This window comes from Diuraphis noxia, unplaced genomic scaffold, assembly GCF_037042655.1.
Source record: "Diuraphis noxia isolate RWA-SAM2 unplaced genomic scaffold, SU_Dnox_SAM2 contig0003, whole genome shotgun sequence".
Lineage (NCBI taxonomy): Eukaryota > Metazoa > Arthropoda > Insecta > Hemiptera > Aphididae > Diuraphis > Diuraphis noxia.
Window position 1 is genome coordinate 36,263,025 of NW_028301713.1, and position 26,838 is coordinate 36,289,862.

Here is a 26,838-nt window from a genome sequence, read left to right on the forward strand (position 1 = left end):
GATTGAAAAAAAAAACAAATCAAAAACGTCAGATAATACATTAACATGTTACATGTAAAAGAATGTGAAAATCCGGCAATATCATAAACGAATATTATAACTAAAAAACGTATGCATTTGTGTACCTTAAAATACGTGCATTATTCCGTACGCTCGATACATACCACGTGTTGTTAAGAGTACGTAACAGTGGAATTTGTTGTCTCCGTCTTACCAGTGCGTAATATAGCAAATTTACGCTCAGCAGAACACTTGTGGCTCCTTTAGTTTAAAAATTACAGTGAATCGACCTATTATGAAACTTGATGGTAAGAACATTATCTGTGTTTGTACGTTGATTTTTGACAATAATTCAATTTTAAGTGAATTATCAGCATTTTTAATGTACTGTATATTATATGCTCATAACTCGCTTAAAAATTGAATTATCGTAAAAAACCAACGTACAAACACAGATAATGTTCTTACCATCAAGTTTCATAATAGGTCGATTCACTGTAATTTTTAAACTAAAGGAGCTACAAGTGTTCTGCTGAGCGTAAATTTGCTATATTAGTATATTACGCACTGGTAAGACGGATACAACAAATTCCACTGTTACGTACTCTTAAGTCATTCATTAGGATTTCACTCATTATAAACATAATAAAGCTATTTAAATACTAATGTAGCCGATGTTGCTTAGAGTCAAGATAAAAATTAAAAATTAAATTATTCTGAAATAATGTGATGTCGTATATTATGCACCATATTTGTTGAATTGTTTTTATATATATAATATATATAATATTATAAGATTATTTCCATATTTATCATAAGATAATCCCATCTGCAGGATCGTCGGAATATTGGTATGGTCCATAGAATTTATGACAAAAGAAATAAAAACATGGAATAATAGTACTCTTAAACATTTAATATTCAGGGGTCCTAAAATATTTAAAACATTTATATAGGTACAGAGTGATTCTTTTATCAAACAACACTCATTATTTAAAAAAGTATTGACTTTTTTCAAAATATTTTTTTAAATAATGAGTGTTGTTTGATAAAAGAATCACCTTGTATAAAAAAATTTCGATAAATCATCATCAAGTAAACAATTTAAATTTGAATATGTTAAAAACAAAAATATAATGTTAGAAATCAAAATAAACAAGAAACATAAATAAATACATACAAAGCAGCAATAGTACCTATATTTAAAATAAATATAAAATGTATGATCAATAACAACCATTTCACAAACTTTACTATATTATTTAAAAATTGTCCTGTTTTAATTTCTTTATATGAATAGCTCATACATTCGTTGTGTAGTTTGTCTTTTAAAGTATTTTTTTTCATTTTTTTTTATTTTTTTGAACTTTTAGGCGTTAAGGTATTATGAATATTTGATTCAAAACGGGTTAGAATAGTGGTTATTTTCACTCGTAGCCACTCGTGGTTTCCCATCATCGATCGTCGATGAAATAAAATTAAAAATATAATTGTTCATATTTTATTATTTTATTTCTCCGTAAGATTTTGAGAAACCTTGATTATTTTGGATCGTATAGGTACCAGTATTCTGCGTTTATGAAGACAGTACCAGTTTTCCGTTTACCTCCCATCTGTACCATAATTGTTTTATTACGTTATTGTATATTCGATTGAAAAACTTATGTTACCTATGTGGCTATGTTATGTTATTCTTTATAGGTAATTATTATTATTTATTGAACTCTAATAGTCCGATTAATTTTCGGTGATATTAAAACAGTAAATTATTTGACTCTACTGCCGATATAATATTCAAAATTAGTGGGTAGATATTCACACATTTAAGCTTCATTGAATAAAATGAATACAATTTTTTACGCTCTTAGAGAATATAATAATACATAGGTTAAGTAGACCCCTAATAATATATTTTTATTAATAAATATCACATGTTTAGTATCGATAATTTGCCGTTCATCTAACATTCTTAGGCTTTTTTTCTGACTAGATACCAGACAATGATATTATGTACAATACAACAAAAACCGTTGTCTTTTTATCAAAAAAAAAGTAGTAGGAGGAGGACGACGACGACAACGAAGAAGAGGAAAAAATCTCGAGTAAGGTGCTAAAATAGATTAGTTCCATAACGTGTTAGCGGTGTTTATTTAATATACAAATGAACTGTGGTGGCAAAATACGTGTGAAACAATTGTACCTAATACTGCAACGTCGCGGCGCGTATACTGCAATATAACATATTGTATACCGCTACCCGACAAATGTAATGTCACTGACTGTGAGTATAGTGTCCGAGTCGTTTTATTTTTGTTCGAACGCATTAGAATGCTGTTCATCATTTTACCATGTACATAATATATTATATATATAATAAACGCGGCTTGTGTATTATATTATTAACACGTCTTCATTGGAGATTTCTTCAAAGAAAAAGCATGACCATCACGCAGCAATCGGCAATCACGTAAAAAAAGCCAACGATTAACAATTCCATATTAATCGACTTATGTATAGGTACACATAATATTATATGGCTGCAGCAACAACGACGACAGCGTTGTTTTCGATCGGTTTTTAATTCACTTAGGTGGTGGGGCGAACGCGCGGCTCGACTACGTATTTACGGTACTTTTCAGCTATAAATCTATATAATAATATAATAAGATTATATATATATAGTAAATATATCGATAAAACGGAAATAAACCCCTGAAAAACTCTAATGTAATATAATATATATACATATATTCTTATATTACTATACCGGAAAATCTTTATGTATATACTATATAATAATAATATATTATATAAACGATGTTTTACATGAATCACATCTCGCAGATATCTGTTCTCGCAGGCTTGTGGTTAATCGGCCCGAAACGGATATTGTTTCGAGTATAATAATATCGTTAGCGCTAACGTATTTTGTACACCAGTACACTGCGATAACTTTATATATAACCGGGGGTACAACAATATGTATGTACCTATAATAATATACAATAATATTCGGTCCGAACCGTATCGGAGCGCAAGAAAATCTCAGAGAATTGAACGCCCGAATCACTCGCCGGATCACCGGACACGATCGGGTCAAAGTTCTCGTGTACCTGCACCCGCTTATCTGTAGCTGCACCTGCGGCGGGTCTCGTTTGGCGTCCTCGCAAAAATGCGCCTACTACAGTACGTTGTGCGATGATAGTATAACACACAGATATATCGGTAATAAATAATAATACGCCATTGTTATTTTTCGGTACATCGAACACCACGACGACGCATAAAACGCGTTCTCGTGAATCCGTCGTGCGTAGGTATATATTGTACATAGATACATGATACACGCGTATATGTATATTACACAACGTAACTGTGCAAAGTCTGTAGTAGACGAATTAGTTACCACAGGGGGAACGATCGATACAACGACTCGAGAAATATATCTGCAAATAATAAAAAATTGCGTAGCGTTTGAATTTTAGACTAAAAAAACAAGACATTTTTACTTGAAGTTAATAATAAGTGAAGGAACGTATAGATACATTATAGGGTGCCTAAATTATACATCACAATATATAATATGATTTAATAGAGCACGCGCCATTCTTATTTTTTACTTTAAATGCCGGTTTTTCTGAATTTTTTAGTGTAGTATATACGTAGTAATTATACTAGTATTATACTACCTACCCGTGGCCCATGTTTTCATTGCAAGTATATATTTATAGTGTCCAATGACGGCTATGAAAAATTATGTTTTTGTTTTAATTTCGATGTCCGAAAAGTCAAAGGCTTTTTATTTACTTTATCGCCTATCTAAATAATATATATATAGTTCTATGATTTGAGATTTAGCGTGATGCGTTATCCATTGGATGGGGCCAATCAGTGGCAATGAACTGTGGAAATGAAAAGATGTTTTGCGCTGCAATGGAGTAAATTGATGCGTGTTGGCCTATTATATCGTGCTTTTATTGTACTCGCGGGTACGACACGCGTGTCTATCTATTTGCACATATGTGTGAGTGCACCTATATTTACCATAGCTCATATTCGCATGTTAATATGATTATCGTGTTATTATTGTTATTATATGATTAGGTATACTTTATGTGTACAGAGCATTATAGAATATAGGTATAGTAGCGACACGTTATACAATGTATTGTTATGCAAATCGGGTAACGGAAAACCATGCGTATGTGTTCAGTTCGTGTTCAAGCCATTATTATCGCGCCCAAGAAAATCTCTTAGAGTGATTTTTCTAACGTTATTTAATTGTTTCTCAGTGGGCTTACATTATCGTTCTCTTTCTCCATCTTTCCTTATTATATCGCATTATAATACGTTTTTTAAATATCTGCATTATAATTTATTCACTTTTAAAAATTATTCGTTGTACCTACCTAACAAAAATACAATATTCCAACATGTCAAATTAATGTACGAATATTTGCGAATCTATATATAATAAAATACGACGATATTATATTATTAAGCTATTATATTGTCTATTACGAATTTACGAACAGGTACTTGCAAGATAAGAACTATTTTCGTATTTAGGTCGATTAATCATTGACATAGGTACATTATAATATCTTTAGTTGTGTATATATGAATTAGTTATTAATAATAAATAGTATAAAAAGCTTGCAATGGAAAAACGGATAAAAAAAATTAGATATTGTAGCATCGAATACTGATATTCGAATTATTTACGATAGATAACTATTCAAATATACATTACATTATAAGTCTATACATTTGTAGTTTTTTACATAATCTTCCAGGAAATATTTTTATGTACACCTAAATATAATGTGATAAAGCGTTTTCACCAAATCATAATCTTTATAATAGTTATTTTTTATTTTTTTAGTCTTTGCAGGAGTATAATTGATTTTATATAGTTTGAATTTTAGAAGGGAGACCCTAATGAGACAGCTGATTATCTTTAAGTTGAGGATTACATCTTAATGAATCACACAAAAAACAATTCTGAGCTAAGGCAGATATATCCAATATCATTTTGTACGTTGGTAAACTACGAAGCATTTCTTTATAGCAATTATCTCGTATCCTGATACCTGTATAGATAAAATATAATTATGTATTTATCGTCATAGAAAATAGATTGTATATAATTGTATATAGGTAATAGGTATATAATATGTATTAAAAAGAATCGTATCAAAATAGTGATTTACATGGCGAATTCAAACACCTGAATCTAATTATAGACAAACAAGAAATCTAAAATGGCACATATAATATATTGTGTGTATAATATATAAGCAACTGTGTGTACCTAAATAAAAGTGCATTCGCAACGCGCAAATAAAGAATTAAGTATAGCAACTACCGACAATAATTAAGTGCCATTCCCATAACAGTATAAATGTATAATATAATTTTATATTATGTACTCTTCATTGTCGATATTATGATACATATCAGTAAATTCAGACATTAATTACTAGTATGGCGCGCGCCATTGGGTTAAAATTTGATATCTCGACCATTCTCTGCACTCTGCAGTATGTGTGACAATTAATACATCCTAATCAGTATCATGGATATTATATTATTATTATTATTATATTTCGTGAATGTTCGAATATCTAATGTGAAAAATAAAAACGACATTCATCATTTAATAATTCTATAATTTATTATATTATTATTATTGTACTCATAAGTCGACGTCCTTACCTATATTATATTACAATGTGAATAATAATAATTGCAATTTATATAAACGCGTTGTCTACTTCTGTATATTTGTGTGAGTATGAGTGTTTACTGTATTATTATGTGCCTGTTTTATTATATGCCTTATATTATGTGTATAATATTATATCATGATACCATTTTTTTTTTTATTGAAATAAAATCATCAATAGCAAAGGTTATTAGTTTTTTGTTTAATACATAATGAGTGATATCTAGAACTAAATTTATTCAGTTTATATAGTGTTAATTTTGTGTGATTACTATTTACCACTAACATTAATATTATGGCTATCGTTAACAGAAGGTTTAAATTTATTGTATTATATTGATCGGTTTTTCTTAGTTTGTTAGTTGATACAAAACATTACTGTAACATTAAATGTATTATTATGTGTTTAATATACTTTTGCATTACTTATTACTAAATAGTATATAAAGCTACAAAAAGCTACAAAAAGCTCCTCGTCTTTGAGAGAAAAATGTATGGACCTGTTTTCGATGACATTGAGCAAAAATGGATAAGGGGGTCAAATGAGGATCTGAAGAATCTATATTCAAAAGAGGACATAGTACAGTTCGTAAGGAGTTCAAGACTTGTTTGGGCTGGGCATGCGTGGACAGCTGATGGGTCCCTCATAAAGATGGTTATGGTGAATCAAATAGATATGAAAAGACCTAGGAGACGCCCAAGGCAAAGATGGCTAGATGCAGTTAGAAGTGATATAGAGGAGTTGAAGCCGGACTGGAATGGAAACTTAGATTTAGCCTATGCAAGAGATGTATAGGGAGAACTGGTTTTAGAAGCAAAGAGCCTATAAATAGCTCGTAAAAGCTAAAAAAAAAATTAAAACTTAAAAAATAGTATATTAATGTGTATGTTAGAAAGTGTTAGAAGCTTAGAATAGGTATGTATAATGCATTTTCTACTCCATATGGTAATGATGTATTCGAATATTCGATCTCATTATATTTTAATAATAAATTATCGGTTTGGCTCATGAGTAATTATATTACTAATATAATGCTTGTTTTAGTGTTACTGATACAGTGATACATTGAAATAACAAGTAAGTAGGTAATGCTGAAACGGTGGATGGGATTTCCGCAACCTAATCCAACATAATATATACAACTTAAACACGGATAGTGTGATATAATTTCGATTTATATTCTTATATCGGTATGATTCATGAACTATTTAATCGGTTATAAAAATTATTTCTTACATTTTTTTAATTTAAAAAATATTTATTACTCGCAAAACAAAAAAACTAATATTTTTCAATACTTCCGAGTTTATTTATGTATTTATCTTTTTTAATTATTATTAATTGTTTTATCACAAACAAATAATATATATCGTGCTGTATTTTCTGAGATTTTTAACTTCTTCCCCCACCGAAAACAAATCCTGAGTATGGCACTGATGTTTTTCATTTAATTGAACAGTTGAAAAAAATGTGTAATATACTGCATATCATTCGGTGTGCAAGCCGATATATTATTATATTTTAATAAAACACCAATACTGGTGTGGTTTACCACGGATTAAGAGTTTTTATTTTTCGGTGGCGCTACGCAAATAGGGTTAGTGTAAAAAAACACGTTTCAATCAATCGTTAAACGGGGTTTAGTATAACGGCGGATTCGTACGGTGTCGGTGTAAAATATGTTTACTAAAAATAAATCGAAAGAAATGATACTTATACAATGAATAATATTATAGGCACCGGCATAGTAAATCACGACAACGTATACGGATACGCGTGGAAGATCGATTAATGGTTTAGTTTTTTTGTTTATCATTTTTTTATGCGTCAACGATTGTCCGAAAAATAAATAAACATTATTATAACTCTAGTGACATAGTTTTTGTTCACTAAAAAATAATCACTCGGATGACGTCGGACCGGCCGTTATAATATTTACACCCAGTGACAGTGCGTTTCGGACGATTAACCGACGTAAAAGTGCAAACCGATCGTTTGGCCATTTTTTTTCGGTGGCAAAAAATGCGTTTGGAATTTTTTTTTTGACGTTAGCCGCTGGACATTACCGTTATTACGGCAATACAACAATATATATTAATATACATATTGCAGGTGATGCATATATAAATATATATACATTGTATTAGCCAGAGGACGTTATTCCATTCGTGCAGTGGTAAGTACTTATTCCTATACAAAATATAGAATAAATAAAAATGTATACAGTGAAACCTCCCCTCTAATGGATACCTAATAGTAATAGTTTTCCTATATTAGGAAAATAAGAAATAGAAGCTGATAATTAGTATTCAACATTTTATCATTGGATTCAAATTTTAACACGTCCATTACAATGGCATAATATTATACTCAATGACGACATAACAAGCAAATACCTAAACTCAAAATTAATGCACCTATATTATAGTAGATATAAATTTTATTTTTGTAATAAAATGCTACGTATTTTAAGATTTTTAACATTAATCTAATAAGTACCTAAATAAACAACGTTGTAAGACATGCTTTTCGAGTCAATTTAACTTAATACAATATTTTATTACAAAAATAATATTAAAATCTAATGCAGATATTGTATGATGGGCGTACTATTAAAGTGGGTATTATAATTTAAAACATAGGTAAATTATTTTTTGAATAATAATATACCTATTATTACAACAATATTTTTTTTTTTATTGAACTTAAAAACATCAACAGCAAAGGTTATTAGTTTTTTGTTTAATACATAATGAGTGATTTCTAGAACTAAAATTATACAATTAATATGGTGTTAATTTTTTGTGATTACCACTAACATTAATATTATGGTTATTGTTAGAAGAAGGTTTAAATTGTATTGTATAGGTCGATTTTTCTTAGGAAATCTAACATATTTGCGAGGTTTTCAATGCCTGGTCCTAATGCTTCATTCATGATAATTGGAATGTTAATTTTTTTGGGTTCGTCGGAATATTGGTAGCACTCTGTTAATATATGTTCTACAGTTAGGGTAACCCCACAGACTGTGCATTGAGTAGGCTTCTAATTGGCGATAAGAAACTTGTGAATCAGCCTTGTGTCACGGATAATAGATATAATATATATATATATATATAATATCTATTATCTGTGGCCTTGTGTGGCCTTATTCGGAGACGATTGATTATAATTTATAATTTTTTCTCTTCTGCTGAGATTCGGATCTTGCCTGTTTTTACTATTATATTATCGGTTATTGAATGTGTGATAATCATTTGGCACGTGTTTTTTTAATAAATTTATTTATTTATTTTAAAATTTAAAAACAAAACACGAATAATAACAAGAAAACAGAATTTTTAAAAATGCAAAAAAGTATCGAACTGATGTGGTTTCGATTAGGCTCTGGGGAGATTCGAATTCCCGATCTCCTGTTTACTAGACAGGCGCTTTAACGAACTAAGCCACAGCGCCGTTGGCATCGGATGAGAAAATTGAGCAAATTTAACAAAACCATGTATTCATAATATATTATAATTTATAACCTGTAGTCCTTTACCTGTGTTATGTTCTGGAAGTATTAACTAAAGTTGCTGTTAAAAACGTATCAACTATCTATAATAGTACTTAGTAGCAATGCCGTGTATACCAATTGATAGGTAAGTGTTAATTTATAATCGGTCGTAACAATTTGTTTTTAATTTATTTTAACACCGCATAGAAGCATAGATAGAATAAAAGCATAGAAACATCCTTATTATATTAATTATATTTTATTAATATTTAGACTTAAATGGCCATATAATGAGTGAATTTACCATAGTAGTTAGTAATACAATAAAATAAATAATACTACTTATTATGAACTTAAGAATAATAAAAAATATATAAATTATAACGTCTACAGAAATCATATTGTGACCACAAGACGATGAAACAATGACAATATATATAATATTATATATATATATAACAGTATTACTTTGTCATTGTCACCAATAATACGGATACAGTAGATAAATTGCATTTTATTACTGATCCGACTAACTATAAGTATAATGAATTGATAACAATGTTGACATATCGACTGGTTTGAGCAAAGTATAGTTTACTTAATTGATGGGTGCGTACATAATAAAATAATTTAAAAAAAATAAAATTTATTATTTATTATTTATCTCATTATTAGAAACAGAATTTATTAAACTGCGTTGAACTAAAAGTATAACAACTAACCAAACATTAAAACACTATTATAAGTTTTTCCTAGCAAATTGAATTTATTATATTACAAATTTTCGATGGACCGTAATCGTTATATTTTATCCCCGGGTAAATTTTTACTGTGCCTTTTTTCCTTGGATTTTTGTCCATGAAATTTGTTTGGTATGATAACCAATACACTCAATACAGACGTGACTCGAGTTGATTTCTTGCGATTTTACGCGTTGTAGGTAACATACACATCCGTGAACGTTCATATAGTTTGTCAACGTCCCCGTGTGCTCGTGGTACATGAAACTCGACGCGTATAATATGGTGCACAGTAGTGAAATCGTGTCCGACACACACGCTTATCATAAACGGATGATGCGTGTGCAACACAATGTCGTATTTATTTACATGTGCATGTGTGCGTGCGTGTGGCTACTCTCATTTTCCACCGTTTAGTCTACATTCGGGCGCGGAAAATTGCGGTCTGTTGTTTTTTTTCGGTCCGTCAGCTGATGGCCGCTAAGATCTCGATAATAGTAATAATAACAATAATAATAATAAAAATAATTTTGGGAAAAAAAACCCGACGACATGTATACGTGTGCATAATTATAATAATATTACCCAGATGTGTCGTTATTATTATAATAAACGGCCCATAATAACGTAACCTTGAACGGCCGGCGGCGTAACCGTCATCGTCGCCTGACCATCGCATCGCCGCGCTCACGCACGAGATAAATCGCTGCGGATGACGACTACCTGCGATAATACGCGATGCTCTTGATTTTTTTCCGTTCTCAATATAGAGAATATTTTCGTTTTTGTTTATTGTATCCGTCGCGTGTATTATCTGTGCAGATACGTGGTACACGGTTTCAGTGAAAACATGACTAATTTGCCGCCACGATTATTTTCGCGTGCATTTTTAAACGATGTCCTGCAAACGTTCATTATACATCGCGTTTACCTACGTCGAAATCGTTCCGAATCCTCCGCGCTGTCTGAACGAAACTAACAGCGCACATGTACCTACGTATATAATATATGTATGTGTGTGTGTGTGTAGGTACATGCATATACGAGTGTTGTATGTAAAGCTAATCGTTTTGCCAGCGAATAATTTCACGGCTAAATGTACGTATATACCCAGGATAATTCCGAGTATAATCGTACCTACGTGTAGGCATATTATAATGCAGTTGTACATAGATTGTGTGGTTGTTCGTTTTGTGTGATAGGTACATTATATAGTTTGTCGCTCAAAAGAAAGTGTCTGTGGATAATATAATAGACACGTAGCATCACGCAGAATAAATAGACCGCCTTCACAGTCGTCGATTACGCATCGTCGTCGTTATTATTAGCACGCGATTATTTTATTTCGAATTGAAATCCGTCTTGTGTGTCACTGCCGATGTACCTACTACATACATTAAGCAGACGAGGATTCTGCTGGTGGTATATAGCCCGAGAATGCAATAGCCCGACCATCAAACGATTTGAGCATGATTCTTTACAACGAACTGTACAAACACAATCAGATCTTATTATGCAGCTATACACAAATATCAGATAGGTCATAGGTATCTGTTTTTTGTTCATGATGAGGATGTCAGCGCACTCAACTATTAACTCAGTTTAAAGTTAATCTATTTGTTTTTATTAGTATGTGGATCACATAAAGGGTGACTATGTTCTTTTTAATATCCTAAACTATGTTATTAATCTGTTATTGCCTTATTGTTATATACAGTGTTACATACATATTATAAATATTATTATTAAATATTTAAAATATACACATCTCAATTAATAATTAATGTGTACAATCTTCATATGTAAAACAGTTCAAAAATGCTTAAAAATCAAAATATTGTTACAGTAAATAGTCTGAACCTACAGTTTGATAACAGGTGAATTCACTGTAGTAATATTCAAAGAAACAATACTTGATTAGTTCTGAATTAAAGTGAAAGAGAACTTTTAAAAATCAAGCAATTTATAATTTGAGTTCTTCTCAACCTAAAATTTTATTATACAATACATAAAAAATAAAATTGCTTCTACACAAATAAATATGTTAGTGATAAAAATAAATAAGTAAATGTAAGTTAATACAGTCATTTTCAATACCCATTGGCCATTACACTGCTAATATTAGAACACTAGATGAATTTCTGGAAAATATATAGTATATTATAATATAATATTATAATTTTGTATAAAATGTTTTAAATGAAAGTACATATGTGACTACGTGAGGAAGCTACACAAATTTCCGTGGAGGCTATAACCCTCATGCCCCATGCATACTACGTCAACGGGTAGGTTATATACATAGGTATTATAAGACATATAAATAACGATATAACTATATAAGTACCTGTAATGTGTATAGACTATTAGTTATTTAAAACTTCTGGGAATTCGATGAGAATATGAAAATCACTATGCTCTGCAGGTATTATTTATTGGTATAGTATATTAGTGTATGTATGTAAATTAATACTGCATGTACCTTTTATGTAGGTTTGTATACGCCACACGCGTTTAATAATACACAGGAAATAAACTCAAACTGATTTTTTACAATATTGTCATCATTTTTTTTATATTGTTTGGTACATCTCTCGTAAAAAATATAATATATGCATTGTAGGTTTACGTTTTATTAGTAACACAACAACGATGCGTGTACTTTCTTCGTGAAAATAAACATTCTTCTCATTGACAATGACAACGCGTATATTTTATAGTACGTATTTTACCAATTTACACGTGTTTAATATTATATAGAGTAAAAACTAGAATATATTATTTCATGGACGTCAGAAAATAATATTACTGTTGTACTTACATATTTTACATATATGCGCGTATAATATGTAAATATTTTTTTTTTTAAACGACGTTTAAACAAAATGTACATATGAATAAAATGTTGTCTGACGCTAATGGAACAGAGTTTTTTCGTCCTCCGTGACCGCATCATAATGATATGCGAATATGACATGTATCTTATTTTTTTAACTGTTTAATAATAATTACTCTACCTCACTCAATAAATGAATACATTTTGGAAACGATAGGTTATTTAGGTTTTTGTATACCGAAAAATGTAAAAATGGTTAAGGTTTGAATTTTGATTTTTCAAATTATACGACAAATGAATACAGCTTCGGTGAATATCAGTACCTACTATTTATATTTTAAGGCTTGGAAAAAAGTAAATAATATTGTATGATATTACACTTTTTGCCTAACACATCTATAAATACTATAATATGAATAAATATTTATTCTTTTCTAAAATCAAAATTCAACATGGTACTTTATACAGAAAAACCTCTCTATAACGGACCCTCTATTAAACGGAATCCTCCTTATAACAGAAATTGTCAATAGTCCCAGTACAAATAATGTATGCAATTTCTACCTTTCTATGACGGAAAACTTTTTATAACGGAAAAATGTTGTTTTCCATGCGATTCCGTTATAGAGAAGTTTCACTGTATTCCATATAGAAGGACATGGGTTGATGCATAGAAGCACTCGTCGGTTTTCAACCTAACTCCAGCAGTTCTTCAAAATATGATTTAATATATTATATTAAATTACATATATAAAAATATAATAATATAATAATGAATATGTAATATTATTATGACTCAAACATTCAACACGTAATACGTATGTAATAACGATAAAAATCTTCACAAATAGGTTGGTATAAATTAATATAATATAATAAATGTACGCCGGTTTTCAAAACGAATTCTAATATTCTATTATATACTCGTACAGAAATCAGTCACGTGTAAACTTTGCAACAAACCGTAGGTACACATTTTACAATTATTTTGTTAGTATGATATATCACCAAAACATTATTTTAGAATTACATCCATACCAAATAAAAATTATTTCAGTTTTTTTTTTACATTCCCTCAAATAATTTCATAGGTTAGGTGTTATTATCAAAATATACATTTACCTAATATAATTATTACTAATAATACAACTGGCGCGCTCATTGCAGGTTTGTCTCAAATGAGCCCTTAAACTCCGACCTAGCTCAAATTTATCTGACTGTATAAACATAAATAAACATAAATTAACTATTGTGCAAATTGTATGGCTCAGTGGCGCCGATCCCTATATCCAAGTATGGCGACTGTCATAGTGAACTATATCAGCTAATTAAGCTATATCATAAATTATTGATAACACATAAACACAATATGAATATAGATATTATGAATACCATATGATGGTATTGTTTCAGCCCCCCCACAGGTACACGTACACCAATAATTGGTAGGTTCCAGGTGGGTGGTACTATTAAAATTTGATATTTGCCATACTGAATTTTTTATAGTTCTTTGCCACTGTATAGCCCTATAGGTTGTAATCTATAAAAACAAAGCCAATTTTAAAAAAAGTACTAATATTTTCATGCTATTACTATACCTACTTAAATTACCTGATATCTACTCTACTCGTCTACTTGTCCCCATTTTAGTATTTAAATGTTAAATCACTCTTTTTTGTTTTGTTTTGGATTTTATGTCAATGTCAAACGTTCATTGCCATGTTAAATAAAAATTAAAAAAACAGTTGTATTTTTATTATTGTTGTTCTTTATACTTACCATAATAATTTCACGCAAGCTTTTTAATTTTTTCCATTTTTTTTTTTTTTATGTCATCCGAACACAGATCACAAACAGGAAATCTATTTTTATCTTATTGTTCTGAGTAACCTGATTTGTGTTAAATAAATTAGTTTTACTACGTATTTATTATAGATGTCGTCTTGATATAATAATACATTAATACCGTTAAAAATGTAAAATTTTTCAGATATTGCATGAGAACTGCATACGTTTTTACAGTTACTTATACGAAATGTTTGGTAATATAATATAATTATCTATGTATGTTCGCAGTTTAAATGTTGTTTGTATAATACGTCACAGATTAATACTAAATGCAATTCATAATAAAAGTTAATAGGCATTAGTATTTTATTTTCCAACATCCGGTATCCGTGAGGATTTTAAATAATTTTTGAAGAAGAAGTGCATTTCGTTACTACCTAGTAGGTATACCTATATAAACATGATATATAATATTAGGTTATAACGTTGTGTAATTATATGTAATAATACTTATCACGTTGTGCTCTAATATATAGATGAATAAAGAGTAGATCTACGAAAGATGTGTTATCTACGTGGTGTAATTATTATCTAAAGATAACGGTTCATATGACATTTGAAAAATAGTCAATTAAAATAAAAACGAAATTCTGCAAACGATTATCTTTTCAGGCAAACCATTCTTCGAATAAGAATTGTTATATAAACTCTGTACGAAATTTTGAGCAAAAGATTTAAAAATTTTAGATTTTAAAAACAGAATAAGAAAATCCCGTTAGGTATAGATATACTATAAAATACAATAGGTATATAATATAGCAGTTTAAATTTCAAGTCATTTTAATAAAGTTTAAAAAATAATTGATGCATTATTGGTATTATTTTATTCATTGCGACAATGTTATACTGAAACCGACCAAGTGTAAAAATGAAATATAAAATAAGAATATTTTTAATATTGTGGTATCAGTACAATAATAGTTAACTATTATAATTGTCTAATGTCTATAGTTGGAAAAAAATATCTTGTCGGTTTAAATTTATATTATTATTTGTAAATATTTAGTGTTCCCAGGTGTTTACCAGTTTTGTAGGTATTATTATTTATTTGAGTACTAAATTACTGTATACTAACTGTCCGAGTAACTGATAATAAAAATACTATAAATAAATTGACACTATATAATATCAAACGTGAGAGATGGGAATTTTGTCGTTTTTAGGGTTGCATAAGAATGTAGCTGTTGTATAATATAATAATTTTTGTGTCTATATGTATTTATTAGAAATCACTGAAAAAATATCAAAAACGTGTGGGGCAACAGCACCTCTCATTGCGTATTAATAATTCTAAGATTTATTCAACTTCGTTATTATTTTTTATGCACCCTACTCCCTTCTTCAAACACAGTATCATTTATTTTCCTTACCACTTTTTTTCAAATATTTTTAATTTATTGCAATCTGCATTATTTGATAATATTCAAGTTTTCGCTCCGTACCGACTTTCTAAGAGTTATATATTACAACTTCATATTTGTGGTTTTCGATAACAGCTTTGATCTAAAGAATGGGATATTGGCAAAGTATACGTGATTGATATAACAGACTACTCTTAACGGCTTCAAAGTTATCCTCACCGATTGTAATGTTTTGCACTCTTCGGTCTTAGCCATGCTTTCACGACAGAAGTTTAATGTATTTAGTATTACCTATGCTAATTTTTAATCTCATAAAATTCCACTTGCTTTCAATATTTAAGATAGTCTTCTCTCATGACACTTTCAATTGTTATTATTACAATATCATCAGCATATTATGTGTAAATTTTCAACGATTTATTAATAATGCTTACAAATCTTATCTATATAAATGTTGAATTCCATGCTTTATATTTCAAAATGAGAATAAATACATATTAAATAGCTACGGCTGCTCAAAAAACGGAAAATTAAAATCACTTTAATCAGCTGTTTATAAGAGCGACAGAGAGGTGTTGAATCAAGACAATTTTTCTGGGGGAGCTCACTTTTTTTTCATTAGAGAATGGTGTACGTCATTTTAGTATTATGAATTATATCTATTAATAGGTATTCTTATTATAATTTATAATTTAAACATTTCAAATTTATATAAAACTACAAAACAAATTATTTTTTTCAGAAATAATAAATATTGAAAAAATTACAAAATAAATTAGAAACCTATTAATTATTTATTTTTAAATTAGTATTGTGCATTTAAAAAACAGGTACATTTTGTTGAAAGTCAGAAAGTTGTATTTGTCAGGGGGGCGAAAGAAATTTCAGGAGGGGGGGGGCGAATGCTCCTCCTGAAGTATACCTGGATTCAACACTGGAACTATATAAACGTTATGTGTTAGAAAGAAACGGATATCTTCGGCTTTAAGGTTGAATCGTTACCTCTTATAGTATATAGATTACGCGAGTTACGTACCTATTTATAATGTGTTTCACTTAGAACAATGGATTTAATCTTGTTATAGCTGCTTTATTTAAAAAAAAATTCTTTAGAACAAAAAAATTATATCAACCTGTATGTATGTTTGGATCACGAAATTTGCTATCACATGATGACACATCTCCGGGTCTCATCGTGGTCGCAGAATATTATTATTTTGTGCCATGGTTACTAACAAAACTGGAGAGTTTATAGATAAAAATTATTAAAGAATCAAATCAGCAATATGCAAAACAAAAAATGCCGGGAAAATTAAATTTTATAATATCAAACAAACATTCAACGATATCGTGGGCGAGTGGAAGTCCAAAGTTGTATCGTCTTCTGTGTCCTTCAATCAGACCTAGTCGGACATTTAACTGAAGTGTGCGGATATCGCTACAGAACACATAAGATGAAGCTGGATACTATTACAACTAGACATCATCTCGGCCACTTTAGCCACCATATAATAATTAATAACGAAACCTGGCATTCTGACTGTGTCTGCGTCAACCATAGACTGTATAGTTTAGAGTTTATGTGCTATATGCCCTATATCCAACGACATAGTAGACCGGTTCCATCGAGCGGTATCCGACTACTATCCATTGGGTGCGAGGCAGTCTTGTACACCATTGTATACCGGGTGCATAACCATATGGTGAACCAGCTTATACGTTGCGTGGTGCACCACCGGGTTAATCATGCGGGCGCCAAAGTAATCCACGTTAACAGAGGTACACCAGGATAATACACTACACGGTGCACCGTTGTAGTGTGTATATTTTGGTAACACGACTATACCACCCCTATGAGAGTCACTCGGTACCATCACCACTTGGCGATATGTGGTCGTATGAGTCAATAGATTCCTGTCACGTGTGTTGATCCTTAGAAGTCAGGATTACAGTTCCCGGCCGCAATGGTGGTCGATGTCACCTGGTCCATGGCTGTTGTACTAATTATAATTCACTTTGTCTTAGGTCCACCGAAAATATAATATTTTCATTTCAAACCAATAATTATAGACTACATCATACTTGGCGAAGTAACAAACGAATCCAGCTGTAGGTATGTACAAATTTGTGAATACTCTACACTTCACCATTGTACTTTTTATAATACAATGATAATTATTCTGTAAATATGTACGAACAATTTCGAGACGTCACACGTTGGGTACCTACGAGTATATAAGTACACACAGCTATAGGTACCTTACAAGCATAAGTGTATATTCAAAAAAAAAATGACCTACATATGAAGCGTTCTAAAAGTGCCATTATAAGACTAAATAACTCATACAAAACTTGAACACTCTTTGGCAAACACGACTTGGACTTTTTTCTATAAGTCTAGAATCTAGACCGGCAGAATTCAACCTATACCAGTGTTTAGTACTGTTTGAATCCAATTTTAAGGATGGTGTAACGATGACTACGTCGGGATGAGGTGCATGGCCTACAACAGGTCGTATATGCGTCGAGCCTGTGGACAAGTCACGCACGCGTGATATGGGTAAGTTACGGTCGTCGGATCTTCACTAAAAGTACCTATGCGTCAAACGTTATATTATTTATATTTTTATATTGTTGTATTATTGCGGTCGTCAAAGAATCCGTTGGCGCGCCAGCAACTGTGACTCACGGGCGCTGTGAACAACGATCCGTGTCCTGATCGTCGCAAATGAATTCGCCATCGGAATAATAGCGTTTTTCGAAAATATTTCCCGATCGACCGACCATCAACGGCAACAACATAATATTATGTATATATATATATATATTATAATATGGTGTAAGAGCCGAATGATAATGAAAATTATTACACGTGTATTATGTAAGGAACAGCAGCGGGTTATTATGTTTTATGTACGATTATCGTGACATCCAGCTGCAAGGCGTATCGCGGTCCGCGTAGCTCGCGCGCGAATTTCTTCAAAACGGTTTTATTACTAAAATTATCGTCGCGCGTCAGACGACAACTTTAAACCTACAAAAGTATATATAGGTATATTAATATATATACATATATAAATAGATACGTAACCAACTACCGGGTATACAGCTAATGTATACGATTACGCGTGCAGCGTTTAAGTCCTGTCTGCAGACCGCGAGGTGTGTCGACGAAATCGCTTTTTTCCGGCGAGCGCGTCGTTTTCTGACTGCCACTGCTGCTGCTTTTGCAGACTTCTCTCGACAGTTATATTATTATTATTATTATTATTATTGTTGTTTTGCACCTGCGAGAGACGTGTCGTCGCATTACGCATGGTTATCGTGTTTATGGTTCAGCAGCAGTGGAGGACGACTATTGATCTTCGAACGGGATAATTATACGATAGCGAACATAGCGTGGATTTAACGGTATAACGATCGCCGGTGTATTATTATTTATCATTGCTGCATCAGCATCGTCGAAATTTAATCGCGTGAAATCGTCTTCGTTGTTGAGTCAAACCGTCCGCGTGCCACCTGCTATTTATGTAGCGATTGCAACGAGTGAATTTTTGTGTTTTCTGAAGTTTTCTTCTCGAATGGTAAGTTAAACCTTAAATGTACAATTGAACTATACCTATTACATTAAGTCAATATTTTTGGCTTATAAAAATGACTGCTTCATCACGTCTTATGATAAATGATAAACATTAGGAATTAGGAAACACTAATATAGACTTAAATATATAAAAAAAAAAATGATATATTTAACGCTATATAATATAAGTTCATGGCTAAATTCGCATTAATAAGCATCTTAACTTTGGATGCGACACGTGTAATGCAATACAAAGTAAAGACGTTTTATATTCGGTATACATTATTATAGTAGTTTATTTAGTACAATATTATGTAGGTTTAGATGGAGATGTCCATAAGTTCATCCAGCCACTGCAAGGTATAACAGTTTAAGGACAAAAGTATGAAATGTAGGAAATGCAATCTCGAAAGCATTTGAATAAATGTAAATGAAAGTATTTGAATACTACATTTACCGAAAGTACTTTGAATAGCTATAATATAGCTTTACACGATTTTCTCAAAAACTTTTCATAAAATCTAACTAATAAGCTGGAAGAGGGACTTGAGGGGACTAAACCTTCAAAACTTACAAACAGGGAAATTAACCCCTCTCCCCTTAAACATACTCATTGGTCTCTAATCACTACCATAAGTAATAAATATAAAGTAACTTTTATTCAAAATATAGTTGGATGGACAGTGGCGTAGCTATCATCGGGCAAAGCAGGGCAGTTCCCTGGGGCCCCTAGAGCTTAGGGGCCCTCAGACCTCTTGGTAAGTTTTAAAAATACATCCGTAAAATAATTGAAATAAAATTGAAAAAAAGGTTGGATATTTTTAATATGATAATTTAATATGAACATTATGAACATTGTATACCTATAAATACACACAATATGCAATGATCGGTGTTCGACTACGGAGTAATAGTTATCTTATCGCACAACGGCCACCAAGGTTTGTAATTAATATTAAAGACGATTGGGACGTACATAGGAATTGCTGCGTAAATAATCCTAAAATAGTCTGTTGTCAATTTAATTATACCTATTACCTATAATATATTGGCGAGTGAAATATTATTGAAAATATTATTATCTAATTATGTTTACGTAGCATAATATTATATCGTAAAAGATTATAAATTTGATTTGATAGCCTTTATTTTATTTTATTTTATTAGATAGAATCAATAAATTAATATTAATAAAATGTTAATATTTAAAATTTGTTTTAGTAATTAAGTGGATTTCCTTTTTATTTTGAGTATCAATTTATTATCTGTTTATTATTTTCATTTATGGTTTTATAGAGGTATTTATATTTTAAACAACAATATAACGTATAATCCAGGATGGAGGGTAAATAAAATTAAGAACAATAAAAAAAACAACCTGTGAGTATCGATTATTGAAGCTTTCAGCTACCTATCTTACTTATCCATTAACAAATGTTAATAATATGATAAACAAATATGTTGCATACTCGTATGTGTATGGTACCAACCGGATGGCTAAAATGTGATGTATATGGTGTTTAAGGTAAGGTGATTTATTGATACGCAGAGAACGAGTTTGATATGCAATAAAATATTTTTAGATATCAGCCCCTTCTAAAATTTTGAATTATGGCGAATGTTCACTCACGGAGTTTGTATCATAATGATATGTGCAATTTATAGATGGTGGTACAATATTACCATACGCATTCGTCTAAAATGTGTTAATAGCCTGTAATGTTTGTCGAGTTTTAGTGACACAGACGATATTTCTATTGTATATACTTAAGGTGGATACGTTTACAATCGATGATCGATTCGCGACAACCTACTTAGTCCTCTCGCCAAATAGAGTTTCGCTGTTATTTTGCGATTGCATCCGACGATGATAATAATAATATTATTATTCACTATACACACACACTTGTGCGTGGTCAGTTGAATATACCTATCAACCTATCTATTGGTATGGCTTGCAATGTCACACATGTTCGATGGACTACTATATAGATACACAATATAATATAGGACGCATCAATCGTGATTCAATATTTCAATGGTAAACAATGATAATATAATATAATATAACATAATTGACTGACTACAATGTGACCGTCGGAATAAATCGAGTAGTATTTTTTGTTGGTATGTGAAAAGCACCTCAGTATAGTCAGTACATATAGCATGCACGAAAAGACGGAGGTACCTACTATAGGTACATATAGGTTAGGTATTTTGAAATCACGTATTCTTTATAGTCGTTTAATCGCCATTCCACTTGTAATTTGATTTCTTGCTTTCTTGCTTTCTTCTTGCAGAGTTATTTTTTATAATAATAATATAATAATATAATAACATAATAGTAAAATACTTATTAGTTATTATAATAGTTTGTTAGATACCTACTAGACCTCTACTGTAGATCTATCATTACTAGTATAGGATATTAGGATTTACTATTTACTTACAATCAAATTAAGCATTGCTTAAGGCCTTCAAAATAATTCAAGTCGTAAAACGACTGATATAAAATAAAAATATTTAAAACTGTTAGTGTAAAAAGAAGGCTAGGTAAATTGAGTCTGAGATAAGTTTGGTACATTTTGAAAGCGGTAAATTGAGTCCCGGGGAAAAATAGGTAGTAGGTAACCTTACTTTTGTGTATATAGAATCTGCACTAGAGGAAAATCTTATGGATTAAAATGATCAAAACAATGTATTAAGGTCTTCATTATTATGTAAATACAATATGATCTGCAACATATAATGATATAACAGTGTTAATAACCATTAAAACGATTTTGTGAAATTCTAAACTTTGGACATATTATCATATGTATGATGAAGAAATTTTTCAAATCTTACAAAATATGAAAAAGTTAAAAATATAGAATTATGTATGGACAATTTGGCAGTTAAAACGACGAATGAGAATGATTTCATAATACGAATAAAATAAGTTTTGTATTTAATAATTTATTGATTTATTTTTAATTTAATTATTATTATACTCATAATAAATTAGACCCATCTGACGCATATTATACGGCTCACAAGTACTTAATCCTACTCTGATCCCCAATGGAACTCATGAAAGCAATAGTATATTATATATATATATATCAAGAAGGTATGTTTGCTTGGCGTGGATATTTTCGACACGTTCTTCATCTCGCAATCATCACGTCGTCGTTGTTTATCTGTTTATGTCCACTAAATTGGAAACATTTTCCACGAGAACACAATAGTTAATAGTAGTGCGATCAAAATAATATAATATATATACATTAAATTTATCATAATATCATGCCTACAATAATGAACAACATTTACAACACAATTCCTAATTCCTAAATATAGATATTATATTTTCATTAATTGCATTGACCTGATGCGCCTAAAGTATAAATAATAAATGTATTACAATATAAGGTATATATGAGTGAGTTACAATCGATTATTACATTTGATTTACAGGAAGATACACATCAATGAATTCCGACGGAAACAAGGTTAATCTCGAAGAAATGTTGGTTTTTTCGTTTTCCTACATTCTTGTTCTATTGCAGTCATCCAATTTACTGTTTAATATCCTATACCGTATATACTGTTGTATACTTGTACAATGTATGTATCACTGCACATTAACGGGTTCTCAGCCACGTGCCCACGTGAGCAAACTCATCGCGACAACGCAATAAAATATATTATGGTTTTTATATTAATCATACTCAAAAGATAGGAATACGATTAGGATGAGAACGTCATCGTTGATATATTTTTGATTATTAAGATTGAGCTCAGTTCACGAAACGTTGCAAAATACATAATATATAATATAAACACGCATCAATCAATAATAATCTATATATTACACATCGATAACTAATATTAGTTTATATTTATATGATTTTTTATTTAAATATAAGAGTATATGATATACCTATGAATATTCTAACATAACCAAATCAATTAAAACAAAATATGTATTTTTCAATTGCATTAATAGGCATCATAGTAGTACCTCCACTGGGAGACTTCTACACATTGTTATCTTTATCTATTTGTTATATTTTTATTTTTATTAATTTTTATAAATATATAATATTATTTCCTTAGTTGTTATTATTAATGTTTTATGCAACAGATTGAATAAAACATTTAAAAATAAATTAAAAATAATAGGTATTGGTCGCTCATAAAATAGGTAACGATTGTTATTACAAATTAACGAAATTAAGAATACAAGAATATTGACATGAACTTTTAAATTTAATAAGTAATACCTACAGATGCCATACCTACTGATATGTCAATATGTTAACGTCACACAAAATTTCGCGATCAATACCTACTGAATTTTCGGGTCGGACTCATAGTTGATTCCATTGTTTAATTTCATTTGTGCTGAATCATACGGCCAAAAAGATTTAAAAAAATGCTCAATTGTACCGGTAACCAATCAAAATTAATGTGAGCTTAAAAAATTAACTTTTGTCAAGTCGTCGTTGAGGCAACAATTTTAGTTGAGAATTAATATATTAAACTCTAATAACGGTTAAAGTTAATAATGAGAACTAAAGTCAGTTATGAATAAATAAATATTTTTTTTATACTACGACTGGGTCATTAACATATATTTAGTAATTGTACAACTTTCAATTAATTTTTTTTCAAACAAACAAAATAAAATTGAATAACAATGCTGCGAATATTATTAAAATTATATTTTAATAAAATTTAAAAAATCAACGAATATATAGTTAGTAGTATGTACGTTAATATATAAACATCACTATTCACTCGTGTTTACTTTTAATTTATTATTCATGTTAATAACCGACGATTTAGTAAGTTTAATCATGATCCTTTGTTTTTACAATATTGTCATTATACAAAATCCTAAACTATACTATCAGACTATACCTACTGATAAATCATAAACTCATAACAGTCATAAGTCATAACCAACTAATGGTCGAAGTTACCGGTACCTACGTTTTCGTAAATCTTTTAAACTAAAAAATAATATTATTTCGATCTCCATGCAGATATTATACTTATAATGGGATCAATTACAAATAGGTGCTCTCATTTGCCTAAGCAAACCACATTAACAACGATAACCCCATTAAAATGCGATTATAATAATATGTTGTCTCTAGTTCTCTACACTCTTAACCTGGATTGAATTCATACACATAAAGAGTAGCGATTATCAGCAACTCGTTAAATTTTATAATAATATGAAACTGAAAGAATTGATTCATCTGATTGCATGTCTTGCGTCTGTGGGTTTACGGATGACTTATCACACAATTCAACCACTCAACCATTCGGTTCATTTTTTTTCTTAAATAAAAATTTGGTTAAATAGTAAATCTTGACAATTATTATTTGGTATAAAATAGTTTCTGTAATGATTGAACTATATCTCGTTTCAGATATATAATTATAGCCACTAATATTATTCAGCACACGTTGTACTTGCAACTATATATCATACAATTTTAATCCGATAGTATCCAAAATGTCTGTTGTAATGTGCTGTCAATAACCAAAATATGTTCCTAGTGGATCTGTTAAGTTGGACTACTTGTAAGTAAATAATACATTTTTACTTTATACTTTAAATTATACTTGTGCTAATCTACAATAAATTACATTATTATAAATTTATAAAAACAGTAGAAATAATCAAATAATAATAATATAGGTATATTAAAACAAATCTATCTTAATCCTTTCATACGACAATATTGTTCAATTTTATTCAATCTATATGATATCAATACATCATACAGTTTTAGTGTCTCAGCTAATACCTATGTATATCTATACTTTTCATCAGGTGAACGTTACATTTCTTTTCAGTTGTACAATTATTTTATTTAGTATCAAAGTTATAATATTATCTTATACAGTTATACAGGTTTTGTTTTGTAACTGATTTTATTATAATTATCAATATAATATGCTTTATAACTGATTATATTTTACACGTTTCAGTGCAGTCTGCAATTATATAATAATTATCATCTAACTCCGCCAACATTTAATTTAATACAATTAATTTAGCTATACATGATAAATGATAATTACAATAAATATATTATATTAATTCAAAATGATAATTATATTTTTAACTATTTTTAACTGGTCACGGTATACATATATGGTACATGATACCTGCATATTATTATTATATATTATACTATATATAGATACATATATATATAAGCGTTTTAAAATGTAATCACTAACCGTTGTGGCGTTGTTACAGATAATAATACAAGAGGCAAGTACATACCTATCATGTAGTATCTATAGGTACTGCAAGTTTCAGGTAACTGTTTAAATGAATAAATTACCTATACAATTATCATTGTGTAACTACTGCAGTTTTAATCAAGATTCCGTTGATAATTCATTATGTATTTAGCTATAGCTGTAAACCTATAGACTATTATAATAATATATATTTAGTTTAAAGATGTTTAGTTTTTTTTATTGGCTAATAATTGATTAAAATTTAACTCGATATATTTATACACAAGTATAAAGGTATCCCGTTTAATCCATTAATTTTCCGATTGGATTATTTTGTTAAAATATAATATATATTCATATAAATTATAGGTATATTAGATAGCCTAGGTCTATGTATAGTTAAATAATAATATAGAATTCAAATTATTCTCCGTGTCATCTGGCCTGCAGATGATTCGTCGAGGTTTAGCGGATCTAATAAATAGCGAAGCGTTGTTTGGAATTTGTTTGATCCTCTGCTTTAACAGTCGTGTGAATAATAATAATATTCAAACCCGCACACCGCACAAACCTTACCTACATACGAGGTAACACGAAATTATCCAGTGATTTATAATTGAATATTAAATCACTTAATCTATGCGCATCAATATAGAAGATAAAATATTATATTAAGTATGTTATGCAAACAGTTCACGGATTATGCTATGTTATATACCATTAATTTTATGGTCGGTTACCTACCGTTTGGTTACCTTTCATTCAAAACTTACACTCAAGTCACAATGCAATATATTATACGTATCAATAGTAATATACACAATACACGATACGAAATAATAAACCATGTTATTTACTCACTCGTACCGACATTTTATTTAGGGCACATAACATGAACGTCCCCAGGAGGGGCAAAACGGAGACTCCCCCCCCCCCCTAGAATTATAAATTTGTTTTTAAAAGCATTATCTTTAACGCGCCAATTTGCTAAACATA

The 26,838-nt window shown here is 30.0% G+C and overlaps 1 long non-coding RNA gene across 1 annotated transcript; it reads left to right on the plus strand.

Moving 5' to 3' along the window:
* Window positions 1-7,695: 7,695 nt before the first annotated feature.
* Window positions 7,696-25,974, plus strand: LOC149057285 (uncharacterized). The gene is made up of 3 exons (XR_016190745.1): window positions 7,696-7,905; window positions 25,017-25,170; window positions 25,856-25,974. It is a non-coding gene; the product is annotated as an uncharacterized LOC149057285 (long non-coding RNA).
* Window positions 25,975-26,838: the final 864 nt, after the last annotated feature.